Source organism: Mesocricetus auratus, unplaced genomic scaffold, assembly GCF_017639785.1.
Source record: "Mesocricetus auratus isolate SY011 unplaced genomic scaffold, BCM_Maur_2.0 Super-Scaffold_100001, whole genome shotgun sequence".
Lineage (NCBI taxonomy): Eukaryota > Metazoa > Chordata > Mammalia > Rodentia > Cricetidae > Mesocricetus > Mesocricetus auratus.
In genome coordinates, this window is record NW_024429187.1 from 17,417,447 (window position 1) to 17,435,323 (window position 17,877).

At 43.5% G+C, this 17,877-nt stretch overlaps 1 pseudogene; it reads right to left on the minus strand.

Moving 5' to 3' along the window:
• Window positions 1-929: 929 nt before the first annotated feature.
• LOC101839122 lies at window positions 930-2,872 on the minus strand (annotated as a pseudogene).
• Between the last annotated feature and the right edge of the window lie 15,005 nt (window positions 2,873-17,877).

Below are 17,877 nucleotides of genomic sequence, written 5' to 3' on the forward strand. Positions count from 1 at the left end.
AACAGAACCAGACTGTAACTCCATTGATGCTTGCTGCATACAAATTTACCCTGTAGTCCTCGAACTGAAGGCAGTCTTGCAGCCTTGGAACATCTCAAGGCTTGTGCCCCCTAAGGTAGCTCTCTCAGCCTTTTGGAGTTCCAGAGCAAAGGTCCAGGTTTAGAATTTGGGTGGGTGGTTTGAATCTCACTGGGGATCTACAGAAAATGTTAGTTCCAAAGGCAAGAATAAGATCACTGCCACAATTTGAGTCAAATTTGAGACAAGCTTTTTTTTTTTTTTTTTTTAATATTGGGTTACATGCAAGATCTGGCCTAAGCTGGGTTAAAGAGAGCAGCTCAGAATCCATTCTTGCACCCCCCCCTTTTTTTTTTTTTTTTTTTTTTTGGTTTTTCGAGACAGGGTTTCTCTGTATTGTTTTGGAGGCTGTCCTGGAAGTCAATCTGTAGACCAGGCTGGCCTCGAACTCACAGAGATCTGTCTGCCTCTGCCTCCCGAGTGCTGGGATTTTGGGCCCTTTTAAGAAGTAAAATCATGAGTAGTTTTACAGTAGGGAAACAATAGGATAATAAGGAAATAAAAAAATCTTTAAAAAATCATGTGGTCAACATGCAATTTGGGAGCATTCAGGGTATCCCCAAAAGCAAGTCAAGGTCATGTATTGGTTTCAGAAAACAAAGAGCAACTCAACTCTCATAGTAATAGAGATTTATTTTTAACAATGCAGCATAACTGCTCCTGCCTTCAAAATGGAGTCAGGCAGATTCTTCACAGCGATGACAACTTCAGATGAGCCTCTGGTAGAAGCTCAGCTGTTTACCCTAGAGCTCCTGTTGGAAGCAGTGTTGGTTCTCCCATGGAGGGATCTGTCTACAAAGGGAATTATCTCACAGCTGCAGATTTCTGAGAATCTGCCAAGTACCAATCCACTAGAGCAGTATGTGATATTTAAGTGCCCTGGGGACTCTGTTGATAACTAGCCTCCTGTCACAACTCAGGGAAGAAAATAGCCTTGGGTGATCTGAGGCCCAATCCAAAGGGTACACACTGTCTTCATGTGTCCCAAAAGTGGCAATAATATCATCCTGCAAGGGTTCCTTACTCTTCTCAGCACAGTGCTGGTGTGTGAGTGTGTGTGTGTATGTGTGTGTGTGTGTGTGTGTGTGTGTGTGTGTGTGTGTGTGTGATGACATCATCATTATACACCAGAGGAAATGGACGCCTTGTTGAACAGGAACACACTACTGTCATTGCTGCCAGTGAGGACCAGCTAGCTGTGTTGGGGTACCCCGAATTGAGGAGGGGTCCCCAAGCTGGATTCGTCACCCCAAGAATCAAGAGTCCACGCGTCAATTGATGCAACACGCAAGAGGCTTTAATTAGGCATCTGCAGATGGGCCTATCGGTCAGCTTTTAGACCGATTGGCCCTGAGGTTCAGTTTCAATCAGCTTTTAAAGACAAAAACCACAAGCTTTTGGGAGGGGTCCCTATCTTGTGACGGGGGGGGGGGTATGTGACTATTGACCAGGGGAAGTAGATGTCTTCCTGACCTACACGTTGTAAATTCCTCAAACCTAGGTATGAGTTAATCATCTCTCCCTAAGTAAATGGTAGTTATCATCTCCTTGTTTCCCACAAATCTTGTTTGCCCATCTCTGACGCCCTGGTCAGTTCGTCACAGGTGGTCAGCAGCCCAGAATTTGGCCTTTTATGGGTTTACAGCCCTTCTGCAATTAAGGTTGCTAAACCATACATTCCATTTTGTGGTTTGGCCAGTTCCTGGGATGGGGGCCTTTGTTCACTTCCCAAGTTCTCTAGTGGGGTGCCCTCCCTGTTTAAGCTTATATTTTATTTCTATAAATTCGGGGTCTTTCAGCTGGTCATGAGAGAGATTGTAGTAGATGCCCCACACCCAGTGAGAGTGATCCTGTAGGGTCTTCATAGGCTAAGTGTCTCAGAGCTTTACTTTGTAGTCATTTCTGCAGCTGGTGAGATAATACTGCTTATTGGCATTGTAGTCAAGGTCAACACCAGCTGCCCATAGATGTTCCCTAAGCAGTATATCTGGCTCATATTCCATGTGTCCCAGCCTTTCAGGGTAGTGTTACTTTCTGTGGCCACCTGGCACAGTAGTCATATGGGCTCCAATGCACTGCAGTGAATAAACCTCAGCTGTCTCCTTCCTTCCAACACTGATAAGTTGGCCAGCACTTCCTGGCTTGAACTTGCTTGGAAGTCCTACAGAAGGATGTGACTGTCTGCCAGGGAATTGACTTTCTTCCCATCATCCATCAGCTGCCACATGAAGCAGGCCATATTGCAGTGGGCTACTGTTGTCAATGGGACAGAACAGTTCCAAGGTCTCCACAGTGCTTACAGGATCCTTGGGAGACTCCCTGACTGCTTGGTTCCAATTCATTGCACATCATTCAAACGGTTGCACACACCTGGACTCTATTGTCTGATGTTTTGTTGGCCAGCATACCTATATCTGCTGGGCTGTCACTAATGTGCCATATCTCACCTACTTGATGGAGGAGAACATTTTTATTTATAATTTTTTTTCTGAGACAGAATTTCTCTGTATAACAATTCTAGCTGTCCTGGAACTTGCTTTGTAGACCAGGCTGGCCTAAAACTCATAAAGATCCACCTGCCTCTACCTCTCAAGTGCTGGGATTAAAGGTGTGTATCACCATTGCCTGGTTTGTTATTTTTATCATCAAAATCTAGTATGTGGTGGTGCAGCCATATCTTATAAGAATGGCAAAAATCATAAAGCCAACACAGCTGAGTGACAAAGATCCAGCAAAGCTGAATCACATGATCACTGCTGTGACTGTCTTTCACTTTTCGTTTTGTTCTCTGCATGTTGCATACCGCAGGGGCTTTTAACATTTGTACATTATGCCTTCTTCCAGGAGTACTGCTTTTAAGTTTCCTCACAAAGTCCTGAGCATACAACACCTATCACTTTTAGGGAGATATTCTTATATACTTGAAGGTCTTCCTTAAGTCTTGCAGGTTTTGATGCACATAAAGAGATCAGTCAGATAGTGGTGTCACATGCCTTTAATCCTAGCACTCTGGAGGCAGAGACAGGTAGATCTTGAGACCAGTCTGGCCTACAGAGTGAGTTCCCAGACAGTCAGAGATACACAGAGGTACCTTGTCTCAAACTTCCTACAAAACATCCAGAAATCTCTTTATGATTCTCTGAGATCCTCTTAAAACATCTGTCACAACACTTACTCAGGAACAAGATAATAAAAGCAAAGTGAACTTTAAAAGGTCAGCAAGATTCATTCAGTAGGCTAGAGGAGCTGGTTACAGATCAGATTACAAGTTTCTTCCTACTATACACTCATACAATTATGTGATATATACAGCAACAAAGTTAGATGAGCTGAAGTTACCTATACCCTTCACAGGGACTTATATTGATGGGCAAATAATGGTGTGGAAAGATGATAAAAGAACGAGGAGTTGCCACATAGTGGTGGCACATGCCTTTAATCCCAGCACTGAGTAGGCAGAGACAGGCAGATCTCTGAGATCAAGGCCAGCCTGGTCTACTGAATAAGTTCCCGGACAGCCTCCAAAGTTGCAGAGAAACCCTGTCTCAAAAAACAAAACAAAACAAACAAACAAGCTGAAGGGACCAGACAACTCACCCAGTCCCCTGCTTTAGCAGCCATGACAGGCTGCAGAAAAGACCCAGCCACATGTATGCCTGTGACTTGGCGCATGTCCCTAAGTTTCTACCCTTCTGACCTTGCTGAGCCTTCCCTGGTCACTAGGAGGTCAGATACCCTCCATGTGGCAAGAAACCAACTAGAAGTTAGCTGGTGGGTACTGGACATGCTTTACAGTAAAAGTGGTATAACAGTGATGTGCAGAGAACAGCAACTGCTCTGGGAGGACCTATAGGCCATAACAACCAGTTAACCAATCAACATAGGACAGGCCCCCCAAGCCCAGAAGTGCACCAATCCTGAGACTGTTGTGTACCCCTAGATATTCCTCTTGCTCTCCCCAATAAATTCCTTGTCTTTTGGTCCCTTTGGGTCCTTCTTAAGCCAACTGCTTGTTCGATGGAGGAGAGAAACAAGACAGTTAACGCATTAAATAATAAAAGACTCTTTGCTTTTGCATCAGAATGGGTCTCTTGGTGATTTGGGGGTTCAGAATTTGGGCACAACAAAACAAAGAATGAGGTGTCAGAACCCCCCTTTCTTAGAAAAGTTAGCTTGTTAACTCCTGCAGAGCCACTGTGGCATCATATGACCAAGGAACAAAAGAATGCTAGGATTAGGCATACAAATAAATTCTATAAAGATATATAGTTGTTGTTACTGAATAATAACTGCAGCAGCTTTGGCCTGAGGATTTTTCTTGGGACTACTGACACTCTAATCATTAATAGTTAATAATACATTGCTCAGGACATGGAAATCTGCTTGGGCTGGCTTGGAGATTTTCTTTCTGTCTAGTGTCCTTGAATCCTCAAGAGTTGCCAGCCTTGGGCTGGTGATATGGCTTAGAGGTTAAGAGTACTGGCTGCTCTTCAAGAGGACCTTTGATTCCCAGCAACCACATGGTGGATCACAATCATCTATAATGACATCTGGTGTCCTCTTCTGGTATCCAGGTGTACATGCAGGTAGAACACTGTATACATAATAAATAAATCTGTAAAAAAAAAAAAAAAGAGTTGCTATCCTGAGAATAGGCTGTCAAATGCCTCTAGAGTCTTAAAAGTTGAGTTATGGGGTTGTTGAGTAAAAAAGATTGTAAAAGATAACTCTGTTTTGTCAGGGTTTATCAATAATGACTAAAAGATATGGAAGAGGAAGTGAAACACATGTCTGAAAACAGAACCGATATGGCCTATGCTTTAGAACATCCTTTCTTAATGCAAAAATAAAGAAACATTCTGACTGCTTATCAGTCAAACTACTGACCAGCATGACCTGGCTCAATCTTTCCCTTACCTACTCCTTGCCTCCTTTCTGCAACCTATCAGTCACTGGAGCTGACCCCTGGCAGTGTGGATCTGATTAAGTGATTGCATCCCAATCAAAAAAAAGAAAAGAAAAGAAAAGAATGGCATCTGTTTCTGTAGTTTGGGGTGTTAGAATGTATGCCTAGAAGCACTCCAGCTTGAAGTTAACCAGTGTGAGTCCTTCATGATCTGCTGCCTGTACCCACATCCTACCTCTGTAACACTAGGCCAAAACTTACTTATTGTCCTCTCAGAAATAGACTACCAGCCCCAGGTCAGCTACCAATTTGTTCTAAGCCCAAGGGTCTTGATATCCAAGATTTGGGATCAGTAAAGCAGGCCACTGTCAGCTATTGCTAACTGTACCGGCTACTATGAGTCACTGGTTGCCGAGCACAGAGTCACGAAACAGTCAAGATCCATAGTAATAAGCCTCTAACCACAGCACCTAAAGCCATACGTCTTTGACCTATAGAGATGGTGAAAGACCCTGGCCCAGTCTAAACAGGCAGCTGAGGCTTATGGAAAATTCCGTTTCCCCCACAGCTGAATAGTCATTGTTATCAGAAGGGAGCTCTGCCCAGGGACACAGGCTGCTGGGTGTCTACGAAGCGACCGGATGGCCAGCCCAGCAGGGTTGAGCAAACACAGAGACCAATTGTTCCTCAGATAGGGCCAAGGCCGAAACTTGAGTTCTAAGAAAAACCTCTATTTGCCCGCGCTCTGAGCCCTAGCCTCATTTAAATTGCCCAATCAGGGTCCTGTTACTAGGCTTCTCGCTTCTGTACTGCGCTTTTTGCTATAAAAGAACCCCTGAGTCCCCAGCTCGGCGCGCTCAGTTCCCCGAGACTGAGACGCCCGGGTACCCGTGTGTTATCAATAAAGCCTCTTGCTGTTGCATCCAAGCTCGTGGTCTCGTTGTTCCTTGGGTTCGGGTCTCCCTTCCGTGAAAGTATCCCTGCTGGGGTCTTTCAATGGGAGCTACAATCCTTTGTTTTTTTAGGACCCAGAGCTACAATCCTCTGGATCTACTAGTCCAGCTCAAGGGCCCTTGACCGAGAACCACTAGCACTAAGGAGGACACCTGTTCTTGACTTCCAACCAGATACAGCAAAAGAGACCAGACAGAAACAAAACAAAACCTTCAAGTATTCTCCCCCAACCCCATATTATTTGCCCCGACCAGCAGGGCACAACTGGTTCGAGCCCAGGGGAACCTGGAATGAATGAGACAAGAGACAAGAGAACAGATGGACAGCAAGACAACATGGCTGATCAAACTGCTGTTTAATGAAAGTTCTGTACAGGCTTAAATAGGGGAATGTGGCATTGGCCATGGGGCGGAGGTTGTTAGACCAGAGACTCAGGGAAGTGAAGCAGGGGGCTGTTAGGGGCGGGGAGTGTTTGATATACAAGAGAGCAGCAGATCTCACCAGGGAGTGCAGGTGTTAGCCAGGCATTGTTAAGTGATAGGTTATCTCTGGTACCCCAGCCATTTGTGGGAAGGTGCCTGAGTTTTGAGATGTGCCCTAGGGTAAGAAGTAGATTCAGTGGCCTGGTCCCCAACATCTCCTCCCTTACTTTTTATTAATAAAGGAGAGGGGTCTGGACTGTAGTTCTGAGAGTTGGTAGAGGAATAGGCAGTAGGTATTAAGATAGCTTTTTACAATGCCGCCCTTATATTAGGGCCCTTACAGGTATGAAATAAAAAGGCCATGGGTGGAGATATCCATGAGAGGGCCTTGTCTGTCTTAGGTCAGGGTGTTTCATGGACCAGAGGTGTTTAAAAGCTTCTCCCTGTCATTGGAGATGACATCATATAATGAATATTCCTGTGAGCCCAGGTTTTACTCATTGGGAATCTGGGAAGAGGACAGACTATTCTTAAAAAGGACTGACAATACTTACAAGAGGTTTTAAAAGACAATGATTGCTCCCAACAATTATGTAGCTCTAGTTGTCCTGGAACTCACTATGTAGATTAGGCTGGCCTGAAATTCACAAAGATCTTCCTGCCTCTGCTTCCAAAGTATTGAGATTAAAGGCATGTGCCTGTTGATTTCTGGAATTTAGCAAATAACAGAGAGTAAGAAGACCACTGAAGTATACTAACCAGAAGCAAACTTTATTCCATCATCATGGGGCACCAAAACTTCTAGTTAGCTAGGGCCACAGGCAAGTTGGGATTTAGCACTGTAGCCATGAGGAGAGGCCAAAGCTTCTTTTTATAGCAGAAAGCCGTACAGGGTAGGAAGCTAAAGGAATTTTTACAGTCTTGAGGTTAGACCTTGAGGAGAGTGCATTCTGATGTTTATGACTTTTGATTACAGGATGTTAGTTCAAGATATTTATGAAAGACTATGACTATCTTGACACAGTGGCGGGTCTATCTTAATTCCTAAACAGCTGCTCTTCCCATAACTACAAGGAATGTAGGTCAAAGGGTCATGTAGGAGTGACTGCTAAAGATTAATTTATTTAAAGCAGTTGCTAGCTCTGATATTCTTAGAACAAATATAAGCTATATTAATAGCTGGGTTCTTCAGTGCCCCCACAGCCAGCCCCCCCAAAAAATCTATTTTTAGGTCACTTGATTATAAATTCAATTTTATTTTCACAGGCCCTTTTATTTGTACTTAAGAAATCATGGAGGATCTAGCCACTCCATCCAACCAGATTCTGCATATCCTTCTCCAGGGTCTAACCTAACCATCTAGAGCTGGTTGTAGATGGAACTAGAAAAAAATCATATTAAGTGAGGTAACCCAGAATCAGAAAGAATTTACATCTCGTGTTTTTCTTTTCTGAGGTTCCTAGCTCCAAATCTTCAGATATCAATATACACGCTAGAATAACTGTAAAAACCAGCAAATTAAAAAGAGACCATTGCTGTTGTGGGGGGAGTAGGGGAACAATAGAGGGAAATAACAGGGTACAAATAATCTGATGGGGGTGTGCTAGATAGTTTTATGACAACTTGATATAAGCTAAAATCATTAAGTCAATTAAGAAAATGCCTCCACAAGATCTGGCTATAGGCAAGTCCGTAGGGCATTTTCTTAATTAGTGGTGGATGGGGTAGGGCCATACCCAATATAGGTGGTACTATCCCAGTTCTGGGTTCTATAAGAAACTACCAGCTGTCCTACCAGAGGTCCTGAGTTCAATTCCAAGCAACCACATGGAGGCTCATAACCATCTGTAATGAGGTCTGGTACCCTCTTCTGGCCTGTGGTGACATATATATATATATATATGTATATATATTCAGGCAGAACACTGTATACACAATAAATAAATAAATAATAAATCTTAAGAGCACTGAAAAGAAAGAAAGGTTGAGTAAGCTACCATGAGCAAGCCAGTAAGCAGCACCCCTCCATGACTTCTTCGTCAGCTCCTGCCTCTGAGTTGCTGCCATCACTGCTTTTGATGATGAACTATTATATGGAACTGTGAGCAAAATAAACCTTTTCTTCCCAATTTGCTTTTGGTCATGGTGTTTCATCACAGCAACAGTAACCCTAACCAAGCCATGGGAAAATGGTTGTAAATGAAGGCTCAGTGAAACCACCAAACCAGACCACTTTATGGATAAAATGAAAAGTTTATTGAGGGAACAAATGGCCAGGTGGTCTCCAAGAATAGAGGACAGCAGCCATAAAGAAAGCCTTGTCAGATTTGTTGGGAAGGTAGGAGTGGTAGAAGGTCCATGAATCATGGTAGCCTTGGGGTTAGCATGAAGACATTGAACTGTTGTAGGCTTTTTGGGTTACTCAGGAAGTAGATGCTCTTTTGGGGGTGGATCAGGGTGGTATTGACACTGAAGAGCCCCACCAGTTGGAAAATTACTAGCTGTCCCTGGGGTGAGCAGCAGCTGCGCTTAAAGATAAACATCCTGCCCTGGTGGTCCTCAAGGACTTGGAAACATTTCCCAGACCTCAGTCCTCAAGGACTTGGAAACACATTCCCCAGACCTCAAGGTTCCAGGAAAAGGCTGGCCACAAAGTTCAGCCAGGGCACAGCCCTTGCTAAAGATAGATAAGGAGCCAGTCAGCCACAAGCAAATGATTGCATGAAGGTCTGGCACCGAATACCAAACTCCTCTTGTACCCCCACCACCCCGTTTTCGGTTTCAGGCTTTAAAAACTCGCTGTAATAGCCGGGCGTTGGTGGTGCACGCCTTTAATCCCAGCACTCGGGAGGCAGAGGCAGGCGGATCTCTGTGAGTTCGAGGCCAGCCTGGTCTACAAAGTGAGTTCCAGGACAGCCTCCAAAGCTACAGAGAAACCCTGTCTCGAAAAACCAAAAAACAAAAAAACAAAAACAAAAAAAAACTCGCTGTAATTTCTGCTCGGGGTTCACTCCTTCCCGAAGGCTGCTGAACCCCGGCGTGCTGTCTTAATAAAAATCCTCTTGCGTTTTGCAACGAACTCGGGCTCCTTGGTGGTCTTTGGGGCGAGGGTCTCAAGAGGAAGACTGAAGGGTCTTTCCACACCTTACAAGATCTCTGGAATGTGAGTTTAGTTTTCTGTTTACCCAGTAACAATCCATCTGTTTACCCATTCAGAGCCCAGATCATCAACTTTGGACAGCAACACTGCCACTTTGGGGTCTCACTTAGGACCTAATAATGGGGGCTCTAATTAGGGCAGGGGAACTAAATATAGAAGAAGAAGATGATAGGAGGTTAAAATAACAGTAATGATGTCTGAAAAATTTATGAAGTACTATTAACTATCTAAAAAAAACCAAACAAACTTATAAAACATGTAAGTCTGTGTATAAATACACATATATAATTTAAATAAAAATTTTCAAGTAGGGTGACAGTGGTCCCTCTAAGAACCAAAGACTAACAAAAATCCCAACACCAGGCATGAGAAGGTCTCTTTTGAGTTGTTGGTCAAGGTTGTTTAAAAAGACTCAACATTACAGGCTATTGCTATTGTCCTTGGTCCACCCCCACCCCAAATGGTGAACAGTAAGAACTTATTGCTGAAGAATCATGCACTTCAGACACAGGGCCCAGAGCTGGAACTGATTTGGAAGCTTCTTCACTGACCGCTACTTTTCATGGTACCAGAAGCCATCATGCAGGCTTCCTAAGGAAGGAAGAAAACAACCATCCTACCCAGCTATGCTGCCTATGAACCACATCAATGACCAGCATGGCACAAAACTCTAAGGCTGTAGTAGTGGTATGTATACCTTGGCAGAAACCAACAGCTCTCTCTCTAATTGGACTCAAGAAGACCTTCTCAACAAGAGAGAAATCTTGCCTGGCAGCAGAAACCTAGCCAACTACCCAGGACTCATAAAGTCATGATCTTGCAAGAGAACCCACAACTACGGCTTTACCAAACCACATAACCCCAAAGTACATTATAAATATTTGTCCTTACTCTCACAGATAAATGTAGTTCTCACGACTCATCTAATAAATTTCTTTTTGACAGCCGGGCATTGGTGGCGCATGCCTTTAATCCCAGCACTCGGGAGGCAGAGGCAGGCGGATCTCTGTGAGTTCGAGGCCAGCCTGGTCTACAGAGCGAGTTCCAGGACAGCCTCCAAAGCCACAGAGAAACCCTGTCTCGAAAAAATAAAAAATAAATAAATAAATTTCTTTTTGTAACAGATGGAGATTATTACCAAAAGTGTAGAATTGTGGCTGGGAATGGTGGCACATGCCTTTAATGCCAGCATTTGGGAGGCAGAGTGGGTCAACCTCTGTGAGTACCAGGACAGCCAGAGTTACACACTAAACAAACTAAAAATGCAGAATTGTGGAGTCCAGTCCAAAAGGATACAACTCCAATATAACTCCTGCATCTAAGGCTCAGGGATCACTGGGGGTGGGGGTTGGGTGGGGGGAAAAGATTCTAAGATTTAGATGATCAGGGAGTTTGCTATGAAATTGTGTTTCCTAGGGATATCATACACTATATCCATAAAATACTGTTTAAACATGAGCTGCACAAGGACAACAATAATAGACATGCTAATGTGGATGGGTAGGGGTGGGGTAGAGGAGGGTACCCCTATGGTCTCAACCCTATACAAAGAACTACAGGCAACTAAGGAATGCTGGAGTGGGAGAAATAGTCTGTCTCCTTTAAAGAAGAGCACATCATTTGGTTATCTAGTGCAAAATGGTCAATTCTGAAAATATCCTTATAAGAATATACAGAATAAGCAAGTTGTATTTATATATTTGGGAATATATAAGTATATAATATACATACATATATGCATGTAAAATTTTTTTAAAATGTTGGGCCCCAGGCCCCATGGATCTCTGTGCATTATTTGTCAGGCAAAGAACCACAGGTGCATCCTGTTTTCTAGTCCTGGCTTACAGCCCTGGCCTTGCCCTACGTGCATCAACATCTAGCAAGAGGAAAACACGGGCTCTTACACTGGGGTTTAGGCTGCTCCCTCCTTGCAACAAAGGGCACACATTCATTCTGTTCTCCTTGCAATAAAGACACGTGTACACACATTCTCTTAGCACAAATGGCTAAACGTCTTGTCTTTTATTTAAATCTCCAGGCTTTTGCCCGATACATTAGACTTGCTTATGATACGGGCGCCACATTAAAAGGCTATTGGTTTGAAAGAGAGCTAGGATGGGTATGTAGGAGGATTGGGAAGAAAGGGAAGGGGGAAATGATGTAATTCTATTATAATCTCAAAAAAAATAAAAAGAAATGTGAACCACAGAATAACACCAGGAAATGATAGTCACAGGGGCCAAAATTCTATCTTCCAAATACACGCGTTACCGAACTGCGTAAGGACTCAGTATGCATGTGCAAGTTTCCCCTTTTTCCCCTTTTAAGTGAGCACCTCCATGTACTCTCTCTCTCTCTCCCTCTGTCTCCCTCCTCTCTCTCTCCTTCTCTAAAGCATGGCGGCTTGTAAACTTAGAAAATTGTAAAGTTTTTTGTTTTGTTGTTGTTGTTGTTGTTGTTTTTGTGTGTGTGTGTATCTTTGCCTGTCTTGGAACTTACTCCATAGACCAGGCTGGCCTTGAATTCACAGAGATCTGCCAGCATCTACTTTCAAATGCTGGGATTAAAGAGGGGTTTCGCCATTGACCAGTTCATTTTGTTCTGTTTTTTTTTTTTTTTTAAGACAAGGTCTTTGTATGTATTTCTAGCTGTCCTGGAACTCACTATGTAGACCAAGCTGGCCTCAAACTCAAAGAGCTCTACCAGCCTCTGCCTCCTGAGTGATGTGCTAAAATGCCTGGCAGATAAAAAGTCCTAAGGTTAAATATTAAGATCTTGAAAGATAGAATCTAACAGTGGCTTTTGTTGTTGCTGCTGCTTTGAGACAGTCTTTTGGAGTTCAGTAAGACCCTCTGTCAGGACCCATGAAGATGGCTCTGCTTCATCTTGACTAAGGTCAGAGAGTTTAAAACTGCCTTAGTCTCCCAAGGTTACAGTCAAAAGGCCTAAAGGTGTAAAGTGTGGCCACTGTAGGATGTTTTGATCTTGGTAGTGAATTTCTTATCTAAATAATACACAGACTTGGTCTGAGGTGTGGTTACTCTTGACCCTCAAGGCCGGATAAAGGGGAAATTGAGTCTAAGGTGTAGTTACCAAATGCTTGGGGGATTAAGTCTTGGGGGATAAAGAAGTCTTTTGCCATGTCCCCTTTTGGTTGGGGTACTTAATGTTGAACAAATTTGGGGTGTCCAGTATTTATTGGATTGCCCTCCTGACTCTATCCTGTCTCTGTCTTTTTCTTAGCATTTTTACCTGCCGTTTCTCAATCCACACTCCCCTTCTCAGGTACAAATCAGGCGAGTCAGCTGGATTCGATGGAAGCCCACAAAGACGGGTTACAAGCCTCAAATTCTGTTTTAACTGCGAATGACCTTGAACTCTTCGATCATCCTGCTCAACCCTCTTCATGATGATGTGACAGGGCAAAGGTTCTTCAATTTTGTTTCAGGTGAAGCCATTTTTGGTTTAACTGATGCCCTGTTTTCTACTCCTACTGTGAAAAGTCCAGTGGGAAAGTACTCAACACTGATCTTGATACTTGGGGTTGAAATACCCAAATAACTTCATGTTATTGACTTCTGTTAAACCAGCAGTTCTCAACCTATGAGTCATGATCCCCAAAGACCATTAGAAAACAGATATTTGCATTATTATACATATAACCATAGCAAAGTTGTAATTATGAATTAGTAACAAAAAACATTTTATGGTTGGGGGTCACTCCTGCGGGGCCCAGGGTAGCTTGGCTACACTGCTGCCATGACAGGTTCAATAGAAATCAGTTAGAGAGTAGGCCTGAGTCATGGTTTACTGTAAGGCAACACCTGGTTCCAGGAAAAACCACAAACTGACACCACCCAGAAATGGGTCAGTCAGCATCCAGGGGAAAACATTCCACGACAAGCGGAAAGTATCTGGAATTCCAAACATTTCCAACTGTTGTAGATAGGATCACCAGATGTCCCTCAGCACAGAATGTACCTATCCCCTTTTGCCAAGACACTCCTAGAGAAATGTCAGCCAATCAGCATCCCTGATTAACCATGTGACTTACTAGAGGCGCATAAAGATGAGGAAATAAAAGAGCAGTTTACCACACCGCTAACCCCACCCACTTTAGGCATGACTAAAGACGTATATGTACGTAGGCGGTGAACTACGTCACTAGCCAGGCCCACTTTTGGGCATGGCTAGGGGGCGTTATGGGGGAAGGCATAAAAGACCGAAGAACGGAAGTATTGGTCTCTTTTCCAGATTTTGGCTTCCAGTTCGGCAGCGGAAAACTACTGGGCTCATCTGGGTTACTTGTTTGGTATTTTTTGAGTAATTTCTACAATAAATACTTAGTTTTACTCTCAGTAAGTGTGCCGTTTATTGTTACAGCGTCATTTGGAGCGTCAGAAATCCCCTCACCCCAACCACTGCTGTAATAAAAACTCTGCCCCCAACTAGGCTCAGGGTTGTCTGCTCTCACGGTTGTGTTGGACAGACAGAGAGCCCGAGCTCCAGCCTGAATAAGGTCTCTTTGCTTTTGTATATGGATTTTCTTTCCTTGGTAGTCTTTTTTTTCTTCAAGACAGAGTTTCTCTGTAGCTTTGGAGGCTATGCTAGAACTTGCTCAGTAGACCAGGCTGGCCTTGAACTCACAGAGATCTGCCTGTCTCTGCCTCCCCAGTGCTGGGATTAAAGGTGAATACCATCACGGCCTAGCTTTCCATGGTGATCTTTGAGGGGTCCCCACAATCTGGGCATAACAACAACATGAGGAACTGTATTAAAGGGCTGCAGGATTAGCAAGACTGAGAATCATTGTGTTAAATTGCTTGCTTTACTTCCCCCTGTAATTGCCAACCAGGATGGTCTTTCTTTCTTTCTTTCTTTCTTTCTTTCTTTCTTTCTTTCTTTCTTTCTTTCTTCCTTCCTTCCTTCCTTCCTTCTTTCTTTCTTTCCTTCTTTCTTTCTCTCTCTCTTTCTTTCATTCTTTGCCTTTAAGATTTCCCTGTACCTCAGTTTGAGGCCAGCCTGGTCTATAGAGCAAGTTTCAGAACAGCCAGGCTACACAGAGAAACACTGTTTAGAAAAAACAAAACAAAACAGAACAACAGCAAATCTTCATGTAAATATATTCCAGGCTGCTCTGTGAGAACTGTTTCTTTCCAAGCGGTAGCTGGGCAGCTTAACAGACTCTGTTAGGACTTCAGTGGTGGTGAGTGATCTTTGAGTCGCTACCCTAAAACACTGGTAGAGCAGATCATTGGTGTGTGCCATACCCTTCATTGGTTTAGCCTTTAATTCTAAACAGAGAGGCTCTGTAATTTATGAGAGCAGACATCATATAAAATAATCTGGGCTTTTTAGAATGAGTTATTTATTTTTATTTTATGTTCATTGGTGTTTTACTTGTATACATGTCTGTCTGAGGGCGTGAGATCCCTTAAAACTGAAGTTACAGACAGTTGTGAGCTGCCATGTGGATGCTGAGAATTGAACCCTGGTCCTCCTGGATGAGCAACCAATGCTCCTACCATTAAGCCATCTCTCCAGTCTGATCTGGGTTTTTAAAATTTGTTTATTTATGGCTGACTTTTGCCAACCTGTGCAGATCTTAGGACCTGAAAGAATGGGGTGGATTACAGTCTACTGCTGTAGACAACCTTTACTTCTGTTTCACTGTACTTTTATACATGAATATAACAAATAAAGCAATGATCCAAAGAAGGTTAAGAAAAACATGATTAAAAAAAAAAGCATGTAAATAAACACCAGTAAACATATACTGGATATTAACCGAGCAGTATTTTCCCAGAACTTTCTCAGAACAGACCAATTTAATTACAATTGCCTGGCACATACTATAGATTATATCTGGGAAAGTATGAAAGCAAGGCAGAAAGCTAAATCCAGATTCAGGATACATTGATCAGATTGGGTTCTATAGCTAAACTGACATCCAAGAAGAATAAAGACATCTTACAAATTGAATGTAAATGTTTAACACAGAAGGCACAAAATCACATCCAAGAGCAACCCAGGGATACACAGAGAACAAAATGAATCCAGGGAACAAGATGAACTTAAGTTACAAGGCTCTCTTCCTTTTTTTTTTTTCACAGTTCCTCAAGGCATTGTTGACTATATGTTATTCATTTGGCCATGTTCTGACACCTCCCAAGCCTGTTTACCTCAGAAAATGAGGACCTATATGACCATAGATATAAAGGATGCTTTCTTCTGCCTACCATTGGATATGGCCAACCAACCTTTATTTGCTTTTGAATGGACACACCCAGAGGGTGGATACACTGGTCAACTAACATGGACTTGTTTGCTAGAAGTGTTTAAAATTTCAGCAGCATTGTTGGAGGAAGCTCTGAGTGTAGATCTATCGGGATTTAGAAAGAGTATCCAAAACGTATCCATCTACAGTATGTAGATGACCTCCTTATAGCTTCTACCATTCAGGAGGAATGTAGACAGGCAACAGAATGGCTATTAGAGACCCTCCAAACCCTGGAATACAGTTCCAACCAGGAGACTTGGTTTGTATAAAGATAATCCCTGCCCAGAGGTCAGAACCACTGTCAAAGTAGCTGGTCATCCCTTAGCTATATCATTCCCAACTGAAGGAAGCCACGGGGAACCATCACTAATGGACTACCATTGTTGGGCCCCAGCCCCACAGGATCTCTGTGAGTTGCTGGTCAGCCTACTTGTTTTCCAGTCCAAATGCTTCCTGTTTTCCAGTACAAGTGCATCCTGTTTTCTAGTCCTGGCTTCCTGCCCTGGCCTTGATCCTCTGACATCAACATCTAGCAGGAAGAAAACACCTCTCTTCCACCTGGGGTTTTCCCACTGTGCTGTAAACCTGTATATAGGGCTCCTCCCTCTCTACAAGAGAGAGACCTCCTAGTACTTGCAATAAAGACACACACACACACACACACACACACACACACACACACACACACACAAACTCTCTCTCTCCCTCTCTCTCCCTCTTTCTCTCCTGGCAATAAGCACATGCATTCTCTTAATACAAACAACTAGACATCTTGTCTTTCTTTTCCTGATACCTTGGACTTGCTTGTGGCATGGGCGCTGCATACTACTAGAACCTCTGATATCTAAAGATAAGGTTGACCTGAGTCTTGTGGGAACACCAGACCTTGAGCAGAGACCCACTTCCCCTTCTGCCTGGGAGTAGGCAGCTGTAAGACAATGTTTACTAAAAGCATGTTTACTAAAAACAATACAATGCCTGGGGGCATTAAGTTCCTGGAAAAGGCCTGCCCACAGAAACCACCCTGACCTCAACCTTGTCCAAAGACTAACCACCTCTTCTGCCACGCCCAGATCAGTTTCTGGGGTCAGAGCAGAACCAGCCAGGGTAGAGGAGAGAGCAAAAGCTTCTTTGGTGGGAGCCTTTCCTAGGAAGTTTTCTTAAACCTTTTTGGAGCCTGCTTAAAGTTTTCTTTACATCGTTAAACGAGTCTCTGTGTTGTCAATCCCCGACACCCTCCACACGTTCTCGGACACAGGCCGTGCAACAGACGCGACAGAGTCTCTTACAAGTGGGTATCATATTTATTTCCTTCCTCCTCCCTGGGGAATGGGCCTATAACCATTATAGTGATTTGGGAACTGAGATAAACAGAAAATGGAAAGATTCTCTTTAACCTGACTTTGGATGGCCAACACACTCTCTAGGTAGACCTTTGCATCCTCATGACCCTACATCTTAGGGAGCTAAGGTGAAAAGGTGGGTCTAAGGATGGGTTGTAGCTCTATTTCTCTGGAGAGTGAACTTCAAGACCTCCAATTCTATGCATGTTCTGCAATGGTCCATTCTCCTGTCACAGAAATGGTAATTATCACTGTTACCTAGGATTGTGAAACAAAATACTCTTGAGGACACAAATACACCTATATCCAGATAGAAAAGGAAAACACCCTTCAACCTTTAATACTGGAAGATGTAGCCCCCTGATCATTAAGGTAAAGGCCTGGTTTGGATTGGCACCCACTATTGGGTCACAGGGAGAACATGGGCAATTTGGCTCTATGCCACTGGAAAGAACCCAGGGAATTCATTTCCTAGTCAGAAAAAGTACACACCCAAAAGGGTGACTCCCACTGGGCCCAATTCTGGTATGTTCCTCCTAATCCCAATCCTAAGGGAAGACCAAAGGTCTACTTCCCATGCTTGCCTTGACTACCAAAGAGCCTAGACTCCCATCCCTGTTCCAGTCAAAGTCCTTCCTTCCAGGTGAGACATGTACTGAAAGTTCTATTGTTTTTAAAACACTTCTGACCCAGAAATAGGGCAAGACTTCGGGCTATGTCTGGATCCATGGTTA